Genomic DNA, 11,168 nt, shown 5'->3' with positions numbered 1-11,168 from the left:
TCAGTACTCACCATTGAAGAGGTATTCCACCAAATGAGCCTGGTCAGCCAGTGCACAGGCCCTCCAGTTTTTGTTAAAGTTGAGTATGGCTGACATTTCCTTATCACTCCATTTGAAGTCAAAGACCTGAACGTTCTCAACAATGCATTCTGGTGTCAAAGACTTGGGGATCACCACCACGCTCCTCTGAATCTGGAACCAGATCAGAATCAGAGCAGAGGATTTTTTGTGCTTTGCAGCAATCTCCCTTAATCTCGGGGTCCTCCGGGAGTAAAGGGTCTTCTGGTTTGGTCCAAGGTCTATCTAGATAGCCCAGAGGGCTATAGGCTGTGACAGCGATGCCCTTGGGGTGGCAGTACTGGATCATTTTCTCCTGGGCGAGCTATGGGTGAAACTCTACCTGTTTAGTCACTGGTTTATATTTGAGTCTGGTCTTGTTCAAGATCCATTCAATTTGGAAGTGGTTGCAGTTGGAGATACAAGGGCTTTCACCAACCCCCCATCCACCAGCTCCTTCATGACCTCTCAGGCATCCAAGAATGTTATTTTACTGATGCGGTTTTGTCTTTATCATTCAGGGGAATAAGTCCTTCCCAAACCGAAATCCCTAGGGCCAATGAATAAGACAGACAGATAGTCCAGTTTCAGATCCTGGAGGATCTTTCCACAGGCTTCCTTCACAAGGTTTCCCTCAAAGAAGAGGCACTACAACTTGCTCACAATAAAGAGGTCCTCCAACTTCACCACCTTCTCTTGGATCTTCTCTTGGATATCTTCTACCTCACTCTCATTCTGATAGACATAGGCACAATCTATGTGGCGATATCCTGCATCAATGGCCACCTTCACAACTTCTTTGACTTTGCCTGAGGGAGACTTCCAAGTACCCAGACCCAAAATGGGCATCTTGGCTTTGGTGCTGAGCTCCATGGAGGTGGCAGTGGTTGGTGCAGAAATGGTTCTGAGAGAGCAGATCCATGTCTAGTGTCCTCAAGAGCTTTTTATAATAAAAATAAAATAGTGTAGTTCTAATCTGAAATTTAGAGAGATATGTTTTGGGGTTTTTTTCTTTGTTTTTGTTTTTTGTTTGTTTTTTGTACCGGGGATTGAGCCCAGGGGTACCTAACCACTAAGCCATACTCCCAGCTTTTTAAAATTGATTGATTGATTGATTGATTGATTAAGATAGTGTCTTGCTAAGTTGTACCACCACACCCTGCAGCAGAGATATGTTTTAAACTGATAATTTAAACTATGCGACTAAGGCTAATGAAGCCTGCCCTTAAATTGCACATTCATTATTGTGAATAAAAATTGTTCTTTTGAGAATTCAAGTTAAAAGTATAAACATGTAAAAAAATTAACTAGAGTAAAGAAATAGAATGAGTGCTACATAAAAATTGTTTTAAAATGTATAAGGTACAGAATGAGAATGAAAATAACGACAATTGAAATGAAAAGAGATTCAAACTTTTGGCCAGGCACGGTGGTGCGTGCCTATAATCCCAACAGCAAAAGAGGATGAGTAGGAGGATCAAAAGTTCAAAATCAGCCTCAGCAAAAGTCCTAAGCAACTCAGTGAGACCCTGTCTCTAAATAAAATTCAAAATAGGGCTGGGGATGTGGCTCAGTGGTTGAGTGCCCCCGAGTTCAATCCCTAGTACCAGAAAAAGAAGAGAGAGATTCAAACTTTTTCTAAAAAAAGCAAACAAATATGAAAGTAAGATTTTCCCCATAGAGCATTTTGTCCTTTAATAGTGAATTCGCAACAGAAATTCTACCCGGGAATTCATGCCATGAGCAAAAAATATCAACCAGATTTTATTTAATTCACATAATACCATATTTTCTTAGAAAACAGATATAGTCACTGTGCATAGATTTATAAGCTTTTGAAAGCTAACAATAATCGATGAAGCTGTCCATAATTAAGAATTGGGCTTCTGTGAACTTTGGACTCATGATTAACTAAACGACTGTTTTTCAGAGTAAACTTAAGAGAGAGTTGAGACACTCTACTGAGAAGGTGATGAATTGAATGGAAACCATTCTAGTTATCATATTTTTGCAACTGGGTAAGACAAATAGAATAAAGCTTAATGATTAATGTGACCCACTAAAGGTTTGCTCCTCTCTACATAGGATAAAGTTTCCTAATTGCCCAATAAGGGAACACACCAAGATTAGCAGGATGGAGCTTCCAGTTTCTTCAATTAACTACTTTATTCACAAACATTTGTCAGATTGTCCTTGGAACAAATCTGATTTCAGTCCAAGAAAAACTGCTACTTATAATGATTACTCTTTATCATCATGTCACCAGAGCGTAATGTTTTTTTCTTTTTTACACTATGACATCTGTACCATAAGCATAAAAAAGAATGAGGCATAATAAGTCAATAAGCCATTTGCTTGACCTACAGGACTGTGTAATGGTTATGCTCTAAGGTTTCTACCCATTGTGGAGAGCACTCGATAAGTATTTATTGAGCACCCACTGAGTAAGAAAGGTGAAGGTGACATAACAAAATAGTCTTTTAATAATTTTGCCCCTATTTACAAATTGACTTTTTAAAGCTGATTGGAATGTTTCATGTGATTAAATTTTAAACTACCGATAAGATGTGGTTGCTTTATCATAATGACTTCCACATTTTTAAAGAATATTATCAATTTGATTTGATCTCTATTTGATTGATTATCAATCAAACCTAAAATCAGATATTAACATTAGCTTTCCAAATACCTGAGAACTTTGTCTAAGTAGGCGGAGAATTCCAAAAAAAAAAAAAAGTGTTTTCTTCTATCTAGGAACAAGGGATATCAGCACATCTTCATTTATGAATTATCAGCATAATTCCATATCCATAATTCAAAGGATACAATATCTAAACCCTAATTACTATCCCCATCATAATTAGCTTGTAAAAACTGACTTTAAGACTATACAAAATGTAAAATATTTCTTTAGGGATGAAAATTACTCCATTCATTCATTTCTTCCATTATTCATCTGGTTAAAAAGTGTACATATTATCTATTAAAGCACCAAAAGCAAAATTTTATTTTAAGTTTGAGAACTACCTCTCACAAAACCAAATTCCCATTCTACCTCCTTTCATAAAGTATACAAGTTGAAAAAGTCCAAGTGTGTACACATTACCCATCATTAATATAGAAAAGACAGTAGAAAGAATTGGACATAACTTTCCTATGTTCACATATGAATACAGGACCAGCATAACTCCACATCATGTACAACCACAAGAATGGAAAGTTATACTCAAGGTATGAATATGTCAAAATACACTCTACTGTCATGTATAACCAAAAAGAACAAATAAAAATAAATAAATAAACACATACATACATAAATGTACCGAGGAGTGCACATAGCTGGTTCACTAAAGCACTGAGGCTATATCCCCAATGTCATTCACAGGCACCCAAATTTCGTACAATTATCATTTCCTTCAGTGCTGCTTGGGCTACCCCTTCTTGAATCTAGGGCTCCAGTAGCTCCATACGAGTTTCCAAAATTCCCAAACATCATCCTTCTAGATGATGACTTCATTCTGCAAACCTTTCATTCCTCCTCAAGGATACATTGTCCTTGACCCCAGTTTCAGTGCTTAATCTGCCAGTTACTCTAATTTTCTACTAACCTCATTTATGTCAGATATTCATATTTTGTTCTCAACAATCTTTTAAAGAAAAGTCTCCAATGGCAGAAATCTTACACAAATTGGTTGGGGGAAAAAAATGCTATGGTGGTAGATACTTCAATGGCTCTCCAATGACTTTTTTAATTAGGAACAGAAAAAAAAAGTTGATCACAAGTTCAACACCCAATTCAGTCATTTGACTTTAACCTTCAGAGATTATCCCAATATTGAGACACTCTTCAGATCAATTCCATTTTAAACATGCTTTATTAAAGTATAAAACACATACTGAAGCCAGGCACAGTGGTGCACGCCTGTAATCCCAGTGACCCAGGAGGCTGAGGCAGGAGGATCATGAATTCAAAGCCAGCCTCAGCAAATGCAGGGTGCTAAGTAATTAGAGAGACCCTGTCTCTAAATAAAATACAAAAAAGGGCTGGGGGTGTGGTTTAGTGAATGAAGGCCTCTGAGTTCAATCCCTGGTACCAAAATAATAATAATAATAATAATAATAATAATAATAATAATAATGAAAGATACACACAGTATTTGTGTGCACACAACACAATGAGTTTATTCACAATGAGTGAAGAAATGAGTGACCTGTGACCACCCATGGGTGAAGAAATGAGATACAACTAGCTTTCTAAGCCTACTCCTGCCCTCTGTCATTTATTAACATACCCTAGTCTCCAGAGATTTCTGCTATGCTAACTTCTAACACCATATATTGATTTTTATAATACAAAAATAAAGTTTGAACTTAATATAAATAAAATTATATAGTAAATACTCTTTTGTAACTGGTTCCACATATTTACCTTTTCCATTATACTTCTTTTCTTTCTGCATTTCCATGTTGGAATCTTTAAGAACTCCCTTTAGTTATTCTTTAGGGAAGATCTACAAGAGACAGATTTCCTCCATTTCATTTAATTTTTTTTTATTTCAGCGTCATTTGTAAGGGCTCTTTCAATTCTAGGTTAACAGTTATTTTCTTGATTTGGTATCCTTTTATTATTGTAATATATATATATGTGCATATATACATACATATAACATAACATTCACCCTTTTTAACTATACAATTCAATGATATCAAGTGCATTCGTGGTATTGTACAGCAATTATAAATATCCATTTCAGAACTTTTCCATCATCCCCAAACAGAAACTCTGAACCCATTAAATAATAACTCCACATTCCTCCATCTCAGTTTTCTGACTCTATTTATGCCTTTTCCAGATAGACTCATATAATACTTATCCTTTGGTTTCATTCACTTATTATGATGCTTTCAAGATTCATCCATGTTGCAGCATGTGAAGGATTGTATTCCTTTTTAAAACTGAATGATATTCCATTGTATCAATATACCACATTTTTCTTATCCAATCATATATCAATGGGCATATAGGTTATTTCCACCTTCTGGTTATTGTTAATAATGCTGCTATAAACATTGGTATGTAAATGGAAGTTATTTTATTTTAGTACCTTTACTTTCAAAGATCGTAATACTGATGGTGTCCAAATTACCACTAAATATTATAAATCCAAATATAAAGGCAAAATATGGCAACAACCACCCCCACAGGTTATGACCTTATAGCTACAAAGAGAACTAATGTACCTTTGCTGACTACACATAGTTAATTGAGTATATATGTATATTTTTAATTGGAAACTTTCATAAAACTTGACATAATTTATTGCTCACATTCATACCTTATTTCTAAGCCTTACAACAACTTTGCAAATATTTTACAGATGAGAAAGTTTCAGAGAATTTAGTTTTTGTGCAGAATCAAACAAGTAGAGTAAAAACAGCATTTAAATTCGCTAACATTCCCTAGTAACAAGTAATACAGATTGGGAATCCTCAAACCTACGAATTCTAAACATCATTAAAATTCTTCCTCTCTATTGTGTTATTTATATCACAGTTAAGTTAAAGTCTGTTTGTTCTTTTATAATAAAAATCATTTCTTCCCAATCCTTAGCAGAAAGTGCGAAGCAGGGGGTATCGCAATACCAGATCTTCAACTGTACTACAAAGCAATAGTAACAAAAATGGCATGGTATTGGTACCAAAATAGACAGGTAGATCAATGGTACAGAATAGAGGTCATGGACACAAACCCAAATAAATACAATTTTCTCAGACTAGACAAAGGGGCCAAAAATATGCACTGGAGAAAAGATAGCCTCTTCAACAAATGGTGCTGGGAAAACTGGAAATCCATATGCAACAGAATGAAATTAAACCCCTATCTCTCACCCTGCACAAAATCAACTCAAAATGGATCAAGGACCTCCAAATAAGACCAGAGATCCTGCATCTTATAGAAGAAAAAGTAGGTCCAAATCTTTAACATGTCGGCTTAGGATCAGACTTCCTTAACAGGACTCCCATAGCACAAGAAATAAAAGCAAAAATCAACAACTGGGATAGATTCAAACTAAAAAGCTTTCTTTCAGCAAAGGAAACTGTCAGTAATGTGAAGAGAGAGCCTACAGAGTGGGAGAAAATCTTTGCCACTCATACTTCAGATAGAGCGCTAATTTCCAGAATATATAAAGAACACAAAAAACTACACCAAGAATACAAATAATCCAATCAACAAATGGGCTAAGGAAATGAACAGACATTTCACAGAAGAAGATGTACAAGCAATCAACAGATATATGAAAAAATGTTCAACATCTCTAGTAATAAGAGAAATGCAAATCAAAACTACCCTAAGATTTCATCTCACCCCAATTTGAATGGCGATTATCAAGAACACAAGCAACAATAGTTGTTGGCGAGGATGTGGGGAAAAAGGTACACTCATACATTGCTGGTGGGGTTGCAAATTAGTGCAACCACTCTGGAAAGCAGTATGGAGATTCCTTAGAAAACTTGGAATGGAACCACCATTTGACCCAGCTATCCCACTCCTTGGCCTATACCCAAAGGACTTAAAATCAGCATACTACAGAGATACAGCCACAACAATGTTCACAGCTGCTAAATTCACCATAGCCAGATTGTGGAACCAACCTAGATGTCCTTCAGTTGATGAATGGATAAAGAAACTGTGGCATATATATACAATGGAATATTACTCCGCAATGAAGAATGATAAAATTATGGCATTTGCAGGCAAATGGATGAAATTGGAGAATATCATGCTAAGTGAGATAAGTCAATCTCAAAAAACCAAAGGATGAATGATCTCACTGATAAGCGGATGATGACATATAATGGGGGATGGGAGGGGTTAGCGTTAGGGTTAGGGTTAGGTTTAGGGTTAGGGTTAAGGCGGGTGGTAAGAATGGAGGAAGGAAGGACTGTATAGAGGGAAAAGAGGGGTGGGAGGAGTGGAGGGGAAGGAAAAAAAATAACAGAATGAATCAAACAACATTACCCTATGTAAATTTATGATTACACAAATGGTATGCCTTGACTCCATGTACAGAGAAACAACATGAATCCCATTTGTTTACAAAAAAAAAAAATCATTTCTTCCAAGAGAGCAGAAAAAGTAGTGTGGAATAATAAAAATGTCAAGCAGTGATATTATTATGGAATGATGTCATATTTGTCATGGAAAGCGCTCTGGATAAGGCTCTGGATTCTAGCGGCAGCCCTGCCATCATCCAGAAAGATGAACCAGATGACCTCTGAGACCTCTGCCAGCTCATACGTTCGGTGATCTGTACTTGAAATGTCTTCAGTGTCAACTGGGTTGACCATTCCATTGAGCAAGGGTGTGCTGTCAAAGCAGCCAGATTCTTGGTTCAATTTAGAAAGTTTCTTTCTGTTCTAGGGTCACAGATGCCACCTCTGACTCATGCCATGGCTTACAATAGAAGTGAAGTAAGAAACAGATTTGTTATGTAAAATGCATTAGCTCCATCGGAAGCACACAGTCGTGGAATCCTTATAGGGCAAGGGAAATGTGCTATTATTATTGATGTGTGGCAAAGTGATCTGAGGAAGGGCAGCTGGTAAATGTCTAAAAACCAGAAAGGAGTTTAGCACCAGGGAAAAGAGGACTCAGTACTGTGGACTGAATTAAAGACTCCTCAATTTAGAAGAAGCTACAGAGACTACTATCTCTAAATGTACTGAGAATGATAAACCCCTACACCCCCTCTGGAAACTTCACAGAGCAAACACTAATGACCTGAGTGTCTTGTTACAGAGAAATGACTATTGCTTCTGCCTCTATCATCTCTAGCAAATGACCAAAACTTCACACATTATCCTACCTGTTACTCTATTTCTCAAGTTCTGTCCCATTCATTTTTCTAATTGATCTTTCTCTATCAGTGACTCTTATTCTTACCCTAAAAATCAACTACTGCATTCACCCTTAAAAAAAAAAAAAAAAAAAAAACTCTCTAAAATGCACATTAAAACTACTCTGAAATTTCACCTTATTCCAGTAAGAATGGCAACTATCAAGAAAACAAGTAACAATAAATGTTGGAGAGGAAGTGAGGAAAAAGGTACACTCTTACATTGCTAGTGGGACTGCAAATTGGTGCAACCACTCTGGAAAGCACTGCGCAGTTTCCTCAGAAAATGTGGAATGGAACCACCATTTGACCCAGTTATCCTGCTCCTCAGTATATACCCAAAGGACTTAAAATCCTATACTATAGGATACATACTATAGTGATGCAGCCACATCAATGTCAATAGCAGCTCAATTCACAATAGTTATGCTATGGAACCAACCTAGGTGTCCTTCAACAGATGAACAGATAAAGAAAATGTGGTATATATACACAATGGGATATTACTCAGCCATAAAGAAGAAGGAAATTATGGCATTTACCAGTAAGTAGATGGAACTGGAGACTATTGTGCTAAATGAAATAAGCAATCCCAAAAAACCAAAGGCCATATGTTCTCTCTGACATCCAGATGCTAACTCACAACAAGCGGGGTGGAGGGAAGGGAAGAATAGAAATACTTTGAATTAGACAAAGGGGAATGAAGGGAAGGGAAGGTAGATGGGAATAGGATAGCCAGTAGAATGAATCAGACATAACTTTCCTATGTTCATATATGAATACATGACCAATGTAGCTCTACATCATGTACAACCAAAAGAATGGGAAGTTATACTCCACATATGTATATGTCAAAATACATTCTACTGTCAATTATAACTATAAAGAACCAATTTTTTAAAAATCTCTCTTTCCCTAACACCTGTATCTTCTTAAGATACCTTGATATTTCTCTGCATATATCCCTTTAGTATATCAAACTTCCTAGAGTCAGATTAACTCTACTCTCCCAATAACCTCACTGTACTTCTAAATAAGTCCTCTTAGGATCACAAGTTCAAGAGCAGTCTCAGCATGTTAGCAAGATCCTGCCTCAAAATTTAAAATAAATAAAGGCTGGGGGTATAGCTCCAAAGTAAAGCACCTCTGGATTCAATCCCTAGTACTGCAAAAATAATAATAATAAAATTTTAAGAATATTAAATAATTCCTCTTAAAAGCAGAAATTAGCATGCTAAGAGCCAAAGTTGGTGGTTATCCTTAGTTATGGAGTTTATTCTCTTATATAGACAGGATTCGCACAAAAGGCAAGTTAATGAAGACTGAGTATAAAAGTGTTTCCATTTGGGTCAAGCCTTTGAGTTGTGGAAGGAGGGCCCATAAGTCACCCAAGACTAGCATACTGGTCCTCTCTCTGATCAAAACACAAGTGTTAGGACAACTGCCCAAATTTGTTATGTCTTTAGAGTGATTTAATCACTTTCTCATACTAATAAAGATTTCATCTATGATTAATGACAGCCTTGTGATCTCAGGTTTAAAAAAGATCTTATAAAGCTAAAAACACAAGAAAAGTATTTTAGCCTGGTAGTAAGTTTCTAAGAATAGATTTGACCGGCTTGTTTTGTGCAACGCTCTTGAATTTGTTCCAGATTCTTAAATCTTCAGCTGTCAGTTAACAGGTGAGGGCTCTAAAAGGAGAACTCAAAGATTTTGAAATACTGTGATTCACAATTTTTTAAGTTGTAGTAAAGATTTTAATTCCATTCTTAAGCAATGAACTTCACAATCAAAAAGTTCACAGATATTTTTTCAGGGCAGTTGGTAGACTGATCAACATATGAGACAGAGAAAGCTTATCCCCTGACAAGTTATTGCTCTACTGTCTATGTGACATGAGACCAAAAGAAATAGAAACAGTCTCACCATGTGGAGAAGACAGTACATGTGAAATGTGATTCCATATGAAATAGAAGCCTTTAAGCTCTAGTATTAAACATGTTTATAATTTCTCTACATGTTTAGATGAAATACTAACCTACTTCATAGATTTCTAACTTGTTATGGGAAAAATTTTTTAAGATATGCTGATTTCTGAAATTAAAGTTTCAGAATCAGGAAGTCTAGTATTGGCCAGTTTTTTTTTAAGTTTTCGAAAAGTTCCTTATAACCTTCCTAGAATGTTCTCCCATGTAAACCTAGAAAATTTTTTTCATAAAATTCCACAATCTCTCAACACCATGGAATGTCATCAGGAATATTTCACCAAAAACAATTATTGGGGGAATAATTATGTTTGGAGGGAGGAAACCTAACACCCCCCAGAGTGTTTTGAAGCCAGAAACATTGTTTGCCTATTTTCAAATGAGACACAAATCATTCAGTGTCACCTGAGTAGGAATAGTGACAGGGAGATCTGGGCAAGCAGATGCATAATACGACAGGTTTTTCTGGATATCACTAACGTTTTCTTGCCTGTGTATGGAGAATCTGAGTGCTGTAGAAGACTCTGAATACTCAAGAGCTGTCAAATAGCCTGGAAGAATCTCAAGAATCAGTTTTTACTGGTTTACCCAGGATAATGGAATCTTCCCCATTTTGAAAGTTCAAAGGAAATCTAGTTGTACTATTCTCTTTTACCTTTGCTAGTTCTAATTTGTCTTCTAGATAAGCAAATAATAGCTTTATCTGACTTTCACAACATAGCAATGAGTAACTTTAGGGTCAAGATCATAGATATTGAGTGCCCGTAGAAAAAAGCATTTAAAAAATAATTCTAAAAATATAGCTGATATGGGAAATTATATTCTTCGCAATTAAAGTTGCAGCAGACAGAATTACATTTTTTTTCAAAATAGCTATTGACCCCTGATACTCATAAAAATCGATTTCAGATGAATAGCAAATCTAAATGTGAAAGATAAAATAACAAAGCTTCCAGAAACAAAAATGGAAGAATCAGTTCATGATCTTGCAAAAAGGAAACTTTGGGTGTCCAATCCCAAGGAGGAAAAGGAGATCACCTACCGAGGGGGATCACTGGGGTCAGTAGTCAGATCCCTAATTGGGTGAGCAAGTGACCCTGCATGGGACTAGCTGGGGAATGATGTCAGCACCCAAGAAGGATGAGGAGATCTTCACAAAGAGGAGGGCCTACCCAGAGTACCAGTCCAGTGAGGTGAGGACCAAGTAGAAGTAGAAGAGAAGCTCAGT

General features: G+C 36.4%; 1 pseudogene; it reads right to left on the bottom strand.

Moving 5' to 3' along the window:
* On the bottom strand, positions 1-4,523 carry LOC124982679 (aldo-keto reductase family 1 member B10-like; annotated as a pseudogene).
* Positions 4,524-11,168: the final 6,645 nt, after the last annotated feature.

The sequence above is a fragment of the Sciurus carolinensis genome, chromosome 4 (genome assembly GCF_902686445.1).
Source record: "Sciurus carolinensis chromosome 4, mSciCar1.2, whole genome shotgun sequence".
Classification (NCBI taxonomy): domain Eukaryota; kingdom Metazoa; phylum Chordata; class Mammalia; order Rodentia; family Sciuridae; genus Sciurus; species Sciurus carolinensis.
This window is presented reverse-complemented; position numbering and strand designations above follow the sequence as displayed.